Genomic DNA, 9,599 nt, shown 5'->3' with positions numbered 1-9,599 from the left:
AATCTGAAATGGCACGTTCCCAGTTATTATAGAGATAGTTCACTCAAAATGAACATTCTGTCATTAATTACTCATCCTCATGTCATTCAAAACCCTTAAGATCTTTGTTCATCTTTGGAACACAAAATAAGATATTTTTGATGAAATCTGAGCTTTCTGACCCTGCATAGACAGCAATGCAACTGAAATGTTCAAAAATATCTTAATTTGTGTTCCGAAGATGAACAAAGATCTTACGGATTTGGAACAACATGAGGGTGAGTAATTAATGGCAGAATTTTAATTTTTGGACAAACTATCCCTTTAAGATTTATATAAATGCTTTAGACTGTAGTTATTCTTTTTAAATTCTTCATAATATGAATAGTGTATAAGGATTGCTCAATAAAACTTAATGGAATTTTACTATACAATTGAGGTCTTTAACAGGATTAAATATTTTTTGAGTGTATATTGAGCATGAGTTAAATATTGACTAGAATTTTTAAAGTCATTTCACAATCACATTGCAACACAAGCAGGTTTATAATATACGTTTCACATGGGATTCACAAGTTTTACATGTGTTTCACATGGGAATTCACATGTATTTCACATTATCTCATGGGTTTCACATGGGAATTTACATGGGTTTCACATAGGAAAGTACCATGGGTTTCACAATATACATGTGTTTCATATTTCCCATGTGCAAAGCACACGCTTCACATGTGATTTTCACGTTTTCACAATGTACAGATCTGTTTTCTCTTACAGAAAAACCAAATGAATTTCACATGTGCAAAAGCACACGTGGCCACATATACATGTGATTCTGCACATGTGAAATTTCACGTGTGAAATGGAAAATGTGTGCTTTGCACATGGGAAATGTGTGTTTTTGGAACATTTTCATGTGAAGTTACATGTGATCACATGTCAAACACATGAGATCACATGTGAAAGACATGTATATTCCCATGTGAAACACATGATACTTTCCTATGTGAAACCCGTGTGAAACCCATGGGATCACATGTGAAATACATGTAAATTCCCATGGTATATTCTCATGTGAAACACATGGGATCAAATATGAAACACATGTATATTCCCATGTGAAACCCATGTGATCACATGTGAAACACATGTAAATTCCCATGGTAAATTCCCATGTGATCACATATGAAACATGTATATTCACATATGAAACACATGTATATTACCATGTGAAACCCATGTGATCACATGTGAAATACATGTAAATTCCCATGTAAAACACATGTGAAAGGTATATTATAAACCTGCTTGTGTTGCAAGGTGATTGTGAAATGACTTTAAAAACTCTAGTCAATATCTAACTCATGCACAATATACACTCAAAAAATATAAAATATTTAATCCTGTTAAAGACCTCAGTTGTATAGTAAAATTCCATTAAGTTTTATTGAGCAATCCTTATACACTATTCATATTACAAAGAATTTCAAAAGAATAACTACAGTCTAAAGCATTTAAATAAATCTTAAAGGGATAGTTTGTCCAAACATGAAAATTCTGCCATTAATTACTCACCCTCATGTTGTTCCAAATCCATAAGATCTTCATTCATCTTCGGAACACAAATTAAGATGTTTTTGAACATTTCAGTTGCATTGCTGTCTATGCAGGGTCAGAAAGCTCTCGGATTTCATCAAAAATATCTTAATTTGTGTTCCAAAGATGAACAGAGATCTTAAGGGTTTTGAACGACATGAGGATGAGTAATTAATGACAGAATTTTCATTTTGAGTGAACTATCTCTATAATAACTGGGAATGTGCCATTTCAGATTTGTTCATAAATTAAAAAAAAAAAAAAAAAAAAAAGTTACTCAATCACAGTTCCCATGGCATGAAGTTCATAGAACCTGAAAGTACACCGAGAGGCACTAATAAGTACAATTAACACAATATTTATTAGTCTCTTTTGTAATTGTGTTGTATTTAGACCTATAACAACTTGAGTCATATTTCCATGATGACATGAGATTTGTTGGTAATGAAATTTGTATCGTCTGTAAACAAATCCATGGTGTCCAAAAATAGTAGTATTCAATTTATTAATTTTTTTTAACCATAAAATTATTATTATTATTATTATTATTATTATTTTATTTAAAATTGTTTTTGACAAATAATCTCACAAAGACCGATGCCAAACTAAAGTTCACCCAAAAATTTAAATTCAGTCATTATTTACTCTTATGCCATATGGCCATTCTTTTTGATACCACAAAAGGGGAAATAAAAAAATGGTGAAAAATCAAACAAATTTTAATTGTAAAAATTCTGTTGGTCTGGTGTGGAGGACTGTGTTTATGAGAAATCAGGGTATCTTCCGTTCATTAGTTTTTTAATTTAACATTAAAAACAGAAAAATAAGAAAACGCGCGCACTGATCTACACTGTTAGACATTTCTGTAATTTCTGCAGTTATTTACTGTATATCACCCAGTATAATACTGCAAATCCCCTTTACAGTAAATAACTGTAATACCCTTTGCATCATGGGAATTTTCTGTGACGTCAGACCCGACATACAGAGACTTACTGTAAAATTGCTGTATACTACTGTATTTGCTGTAATGGCCTCTTTGGCGCCATTCTATTGAGGTTGTTTTATTTTCCTCATTTCTTACATTTGGATTGACATGATTTGCCCTACTATAACTGCCTGTCTATAACGCCACAACAGCTTGGGACTGACTACACTGGATGTGTTTCGCTTATAATGATTGGAAAATCCGTTTGTACTTTGTGTCAGAAATATACCGGGGCATCACTTTACTGTCCGAATCCACTGTAGATTATATATAATGGGTTCTATATTGCTTTGTATCGAGTCGCGATAAAAAATGAGTAATTTTTCCCAGGGATGAACCCGGGAGAGTGGAAGAGCTCTGGAGAACATCTACGCTGTGTGTTGATGCACCTTACGAGAGAATAAGACCACCAATTTGTCTGTGTGTTTGTGTCAGATTTTTGCACACCAGTTTAACCTAGTAACATTTACCCATCAACATGGCGGTAACAAACTTTACTATGGTAAACTGCACTGTCATTTCAAACGACTTTTGTCAGCTTATTGAATTAAGTTACCGAATTAAAATTATTTTTAACGTGCATCACTTATCTTATATTAACATTAGGTTAACTAATGTGAAATTTTGTTCAGGTGTTAGTAGTGTTGGCCAGTAGCCTGAGAAAATAAAATCCTATGTTAGCTGCCTTTTCTAGTTTTAGGATTAGTTTGTTATAGTTTTTAATGGAATTTAAGATTTACTGCATTTTTTTGTATTTGTGTTTTAAAGGCAACTGCAATGAAACATCAAGAAAGACATGAGCAGGCCAGCCACCCTGAGACTGTTAATTCATGGTAAGAGAACAACTATGGTTTTGAGAGATTTGTGTATTCTATATGAGGTTTCCCTTTTAAAAGTGTGCTATTTCTTCTATTTGTTTTTCAGAGAAGACATTTCTGTCACTAACAAAGTGGAGGGTGAGCAAAGGTGGTGGCCACGTTTTGGAGCAGCACCTGGGTTTTGCAGATGGCTATGTATTCTTTGGCTGTTTGTCTTTTTCCTCATTATATTTCTGTTGCCTAAAGATTCTTTGTGAGGATGAATCCAGAGGACACAACATAACGCACTGCAAAACGTCCTAAGACAGGAGAAATGGTGAAGTTGCACTGTTCCAGCATTGGAAGACTGTATTTTTAAGTGTTATACATGCTATGTTTTAAATAAAGCATTTTATATTTTGTAATTATTGTGTATGTTTTAATTGAATGTCAGTAGTACATATGTAGAGTAAAAATAAAATGAATTCTATATAAAAATGTATAAAATCTAATGAAATCTATATTAAAATGAATGAATTACAGTAGTATACTGATGAACTGGATTTTTTTTTGTAATTTACTGTAAAACAGTATAATTTGCAACCGTAAATCAAATACAGTTTTCTACTGTAAATCTTAATTACAGTAACTTACTGGCAAAAGTGTTACTGTAAAAACCCTTTGAAATGTCTAACAGTGTATGTAATTCTCTATGGCTGTGTGACACTTTGATATGTCAGCTCAATAAAACAGACGATGTGCCAAAGATGTAGGTTGGGGGGTAGCTGTGGGTGCCGATGTGAATAAATTAATATTTAGGCTAAGAAAATAATAACTTATAATAATAAATGATACCCTAATTTCTCGCGCAGGTTGCCGAATTGATGCCTACACAGAAGTAAGCCCTGTCTATAGGCTCTGCCCCGGTACGGGCTATTCGTTAGCCATTTGTTAGTCTGGTTGTTTGATGAGAAAGTGATGAAATATAGTTGCAATAAACGCGTTAAGAATGCATAGAACTGTAGCAGCAAGGCTATTTTCTGCTGTGCGTAACTGTGGAACAAGTAATGACGGCACGGTTTAATGTTTGGTTGACCAATCGGCGGAAAGGGGCGTTTTATTCCCACCCACATGCAGAGATCGAAAATTCAAGTCGTTTATTCATTTTCTAGCCCTGAACGTAAAAACAGAAAATCAAGCATAAATCTTTTTTCGTTTTTTTGAAAAATTAAAAAACGAAAAAAGGAACCGTTTTCTTATTTTTCTGTTTTTAATATTAAATTAAAAACGAATGAACGGAAGATACCCTTTTTATAGGAATATATTTGCTCAACATTTCACTTCAGCTCACCAAGGAAAGATGAAGATTGCAAAACAGGTTTAAAACATGACTCTCAGAAAACTCAAAAGTATTACTCGTCTATTGTCTTTTATGAGGTGAAGATCTCTAGACCAAAACAATGCAAGAACTTGATTTGTTGTTATGACAGGCAGAAAACAACACATATATTCACCTCAGAACATAAAGTATGTGCAAAATTTTCTAGGAGCCATGAGTCGCATGTTACTGCATTTTAGTTTTTGGGTGAGCTGTCCCTTTCAAATAAATGGCAAATTAGTTTGAACAAATCAACACAGATATAGTAACACCGATGTAGTAAAACCAATCAAATGTTGATGAACTGACTAAACAACAGTATGAGTAAAAACACTTTTGTATTTTGTAGGGCTGCAACTAACGATTATTTTAATAATCGATTAATATGTCGATTATTTTTTCGATTAATCGATGAATCGGATTTAAAAAACAAAAAAAAAAACATTCATTTCCAACCCTTTATTCAAAAACAGAACTAAAATCTTTAGAAAGTGCACAAACATGTTGCTCCTTGAACATCCCTGAGCTGTTATAATAATAATAAAATAAAATAAAAATGGACTAACACAAAAAACATACACATGTATGCTTTACATCTGCCAAATATATAGACTTTTTGGGGTGCAAAAAATTAAATAATTTAACAACACTGCGTCGTTAGCGTTGGTATTGTATCAGACACCTGCACTTAACATTATATGAAAATCAAGCTCAAATGGAGTTAATAATGTTTTTGAACAGAGAATGACGGAGATGGAGTGTTTTGTCTGTCGTTAGAACGGCTGTTATGCAGTGCATAAGTGCATTATGCTTTCATCAACTTTTACAGGTTATATAACTTTGATTGTAGCTATATGGGCGCTTAGTTTTTTCTTGTTGTTTAATACACTTGGCCAAAATCTCAAATTAAGCGCTTATGCACATAATGCACAGGATATTTAAAACGTATATAGACAGCAAATAACTAATTCTTCTCCACTCTTCAAACACACAAAAACATTATCCTTTACTGACATAGTGTTTGAGTAAAGAAAACGCTGTACTATTCAAACACCAATTATTTATTCACCCTTGCATTGCGAAAAAGCAGAGATCTCATCTTCTCCAGGCTGTGCGCGGCGCGTCAATCTGAACGGAGGCGGGGTGAAGTTACGAGGTCTCGCTGAGAGCTCGATGATCCAATGGCGTTACGAAGTTTTACTGACAAGTTATTTTAATGCTTATCATTGGTTTACTATTTTTAAAACTCTCTGATTTAAAATAATAAAAACGAATTATAAGCGACTCAAGTTTGGATAATTTTCACAGCACCTGACTGGGCTAGGGTATGGCAACTGCCATACTCTGCCATACGCAACGCCGCCCCTGCTCCCACACCTTGGATGACTTGGGTCGCACGGATTTCTCTGCCTCCGCCATGTATCTTTCCTCTACCGCTCGTTTTTTTTTTTTTTTTTTACTTTTTGTTTTTATTTATGAGGCGCCAAACTCTGCTAGCATCCGTGCGCGAGAGAGACCGAGTGTGTTCACTCCGCTCCGCGCTCAACTAAAGTTTTTTTTTTTTTTTTTTTTAATAATCAAACGTCTCCGCGTCGCGCGACACAACGAATCGATTATGAAATTCGTTGCCAACGCTTTTAGTAATCGATTTTTATCGATTTAATCGATTCGTTGTTGCAGCCCTAGTATTTTGATGAAAAAGCCAAACACACAGGAAGGACAGTGGCCTGGTGTGTAATTCCTATAAAACAAAAAAAAAATTAAGAGTATACTGTTGACGGTGAAGTTACCTCAACAAACATGATTTTAAATATTCCAATCAGATATACACAAATAACGTGTTCACATCTTCAATGCATCCAGAATAGAAAAATAGCAAAAGACAAAATATCAAATAGCAAAAACAAAAACAAAGTGGACTACTTTCAGTGACAGAATGTGTAATTTTGAAAAAGTCTTTACCATTCGGTGATGTGGCTCTGTTGAAATGCATATCCCTAAAAGTAAATAGAAAGACATCAAGAACACAGTACTGACTGTATTTCCACAGTGGGTCGTTTCATCTTTTAAACGATCTTGTCAATATTGCTTCAAAACAATTAGTTGCTAATTATTTATGCAGCCATGTAACGACTTGAGCAAGCAAGAGCCTAAAATTAAAACTATAAGTTAAATGAATAACCTGGTAAATTAATGTAGCATTATTGCATTGACTAGGCTAGATTTGACAATACAGTATGTATGACATTTAAAGTGTTAAAATAGTTACAGAGGCCTGGTGGATTTATGCACGTGATCTATCTACTTTATTTACATAGTTATAATTGCATAATACTTAAACTTTATCTTACATAAAACTTTTTGAAAATAGCTACATAAAATCGTTGAAAAAGGAAATTATACATATAAAACGGCCAGCATGTGGTGGCAATTTCCCGTCTTCACAAGCAAGTAATCAAACAGCCGATTCATTCATTCATTCAATGGTAACGGATCGCCAGATACTCGTATATAAGGTTGTCACAATACCATAAAAATGTCTTACGATACTATACCAGCTGAAGTATCACGATACCAAGTAGTATCACGATACTATGCAGTATTGTGCTAATTTAAAATTAAATTCTACAAAATGAATAAAAATTTAATAAATAAATAGATGTAAGTGAAAACAGACAATATTATTCTCTGAATACTTAATGTGAATTAATGACTGGCTATTGTTATCCATGAAATAATCTAAACAAAACTCATCTCAGCACTGCACAGAAGCTGCATGAAGTGACATTTAGAAGTGGCATTTATACATAATTGCATAAATAATGTTATGAGATTAGTGTTTTAAATACTAAATTCTGAATATAGAAATATGTTGGAAAATAATGTAATATGCCTACTTTTAGATGGGAAACTTAAAAACGGCCAGCAGGTGGCAGAAGTTCGTGATTGAATCACTGAGTCATTCAAACGATTCTTTCAAAACGGCTGAATCCTTCAGGAGGAATCAAATGACTGTTTTTATGAATGGCTCAGTGAATCAGTGATTCGCCCAAATCAACGCGGATTTGGATTCGAACAAAGCGAAACAAAACAGCTCTCTTGCTCTTGTCGTGTGCCGAACTGTCAGGAGCATTTTTTTGCTCGCGTATCTTGAAATTTCCGAGTTAGCAGCATGTATATTAAAACATAACATTATAAATTAATAAAAAAAAAATATATATATAATGATTGATAAGAACCAAGTGCAAAGCCGCTATGCTGATGAATGGATTTGCGTTCGTGATCGCAAAGATGCTTCCAGAAACGAACTATTACACCTGTTCTAGAAGTGGTCAAATTAATTAAACTGTGAGAATACTTTCTTGTAAGATATTGATGTTGAATAAGTGATGCTTGAGCTGCTGTTTTTTAAAATGACATAAGATGGTCTGAATCAGACCCTTTCTTCTGATAAACTGCAGCATGAACAACGACGTGCAAGTGCGACTTTTCATTGCAAACTGAACTGAAGCATCGGGAAACACTCAATACCATATAATGCGTATACACAGAGCACAGCAGAAAGACATTTGGCAATCAACTTGTAATGTTTCTGCTGGCATGAATGTTCAAATTAACGTTTTAAACAGTGTTCTTGCCGTGCATACAACATATCTTACGGTACCGTATGGACGATACTACCGTTTAAAAAATACAATGGCACCGCGGGTATTTTTAAGCTTTAGTATCGCGATACTACCGTAGTACCGGTGTATCGTGCAACCCTACTCGTATACAGTGGTGGCTGATCGAGTGGCAGCTGCCTCTTGCAGTGCAAAGGTTTTACTCCCTGTCCCAAACAGATTTCTCCCACGGTCAAAGAGGGACATTCGCGTGAAAATTCGCCGACCAGCGGTGACTGTGACCGCTCCTGTCCTTAACCAGCTTATTTCCAGTCGAAATGAGGAACATATAATTGTGGCAAAAAGGACGCTAAATTGCGAACTTATGATGCAGAAAAGTATGAAATGTTTTAAAATATAACACATTACAGCTATAAAAAATGAAATTCAACATTAAATGTGTAAACACTACTAATTAAAGACATTTTTGCTTACCTTTTCCTCAGCGAACAGTGGTAGATGACCGTTATGGTTCGAATGATGAGCACGAGCAGAACTCCGAGTTCTTCAGTCAAAATTTCAAAATGGAATAAGCGTTATTAAAGACTATTTGGCATTATGAATATGATTTCGACCAAATATTTACCATTTTTAAATACACAGTCTGGAATGGCTGTTTTATTTCCGATCATTTCTTCCCCGGCATCATTGTGGCGGTCAGCAGCAGCCGTTGGGTGAGAGGAAATTACGTCATCATCATGCTCGCAAATTCAAAATCCTCCTTTCTGTAATTAGCTTTTTTATTTTATTTATTTAATTAAATTTAGTTTTTGGGGGCGTTGTGACAAACGTTTTTTTGACACATGTGCTTTTGCACATGTGAAATTCATGTGGTTTTTCTGTAAGGGGCATGAAGTAAAACCTAACGACATTAATATGTACGACAATACCAGATAACCAGTGGCCATAGATTTCATCCAGCTGCACGTTTGTAATAAAGAAATCAATCATTGAGATGTTTTAACTAGATGTCCAAAATAGAAGTCCATAGTCCATAACAACACTTCCTCCAGCGAAAATCTCCTGTTGTCCTCTCACATCAAAATCCACCAACATAATCTGGAAATGTTTTTGGACCATTTTCTCTTGTACACTGTCTGTGTATATTTTTGATCTAGACCTCTGTCCATAATATTGGATTCTCCAATAAAAAACTTGTCTGAATCAGGAGAGAAATATGCACAGATCAAGCACAGTTT

The 9,599-nt window shown here is 34.4% G+C and overlaps 1 long non-coding RNA gene across 1 annotated transcript; it reads right to left on the bottom strand.

Moving 5' to 3' along the window:
- Positions 1–6,700: 6,700 nt before the first annotated feature.
- On the bottom strand, positions 6,701–9,101 carry LOC131524381 (uncharacterized). Its single transcript, XR_009266973.1, has 3 exons — positions 8,987–9,101; positions 8,836–8,905; positions 6,701–6,735 (listed from the first exon to the last, which is right to left on the bottom strand). It is a non-coding gene; the product is annotated as an uncharacterized LOC131524381 (long non-coding RNA).
- Between the last annotated feature and the right edge of the window lie 498 nt (positions 9,102–9,599).

This window comes from Onychostoma macrolepis, chromosome 18 (genome assembly GCF_012432095.1).
Source record: "Onychostoma macrolepis isolate SWU-2019 chromosome 18, ASM1243209v1, whole genome shotgun sequence".
Lineage (NCBI taxonomy): Eukaryota > Metazoa > Chordata > Actinopteri > Cypriniformes > Cyprinidae > Onychostoma > Onychostoma macrolepis.
The sequence above is the reverse complement of the archived record's forward strand: the minus strand, read 5'-3'. Positions and strand labels throughout refer to the sequence as shown.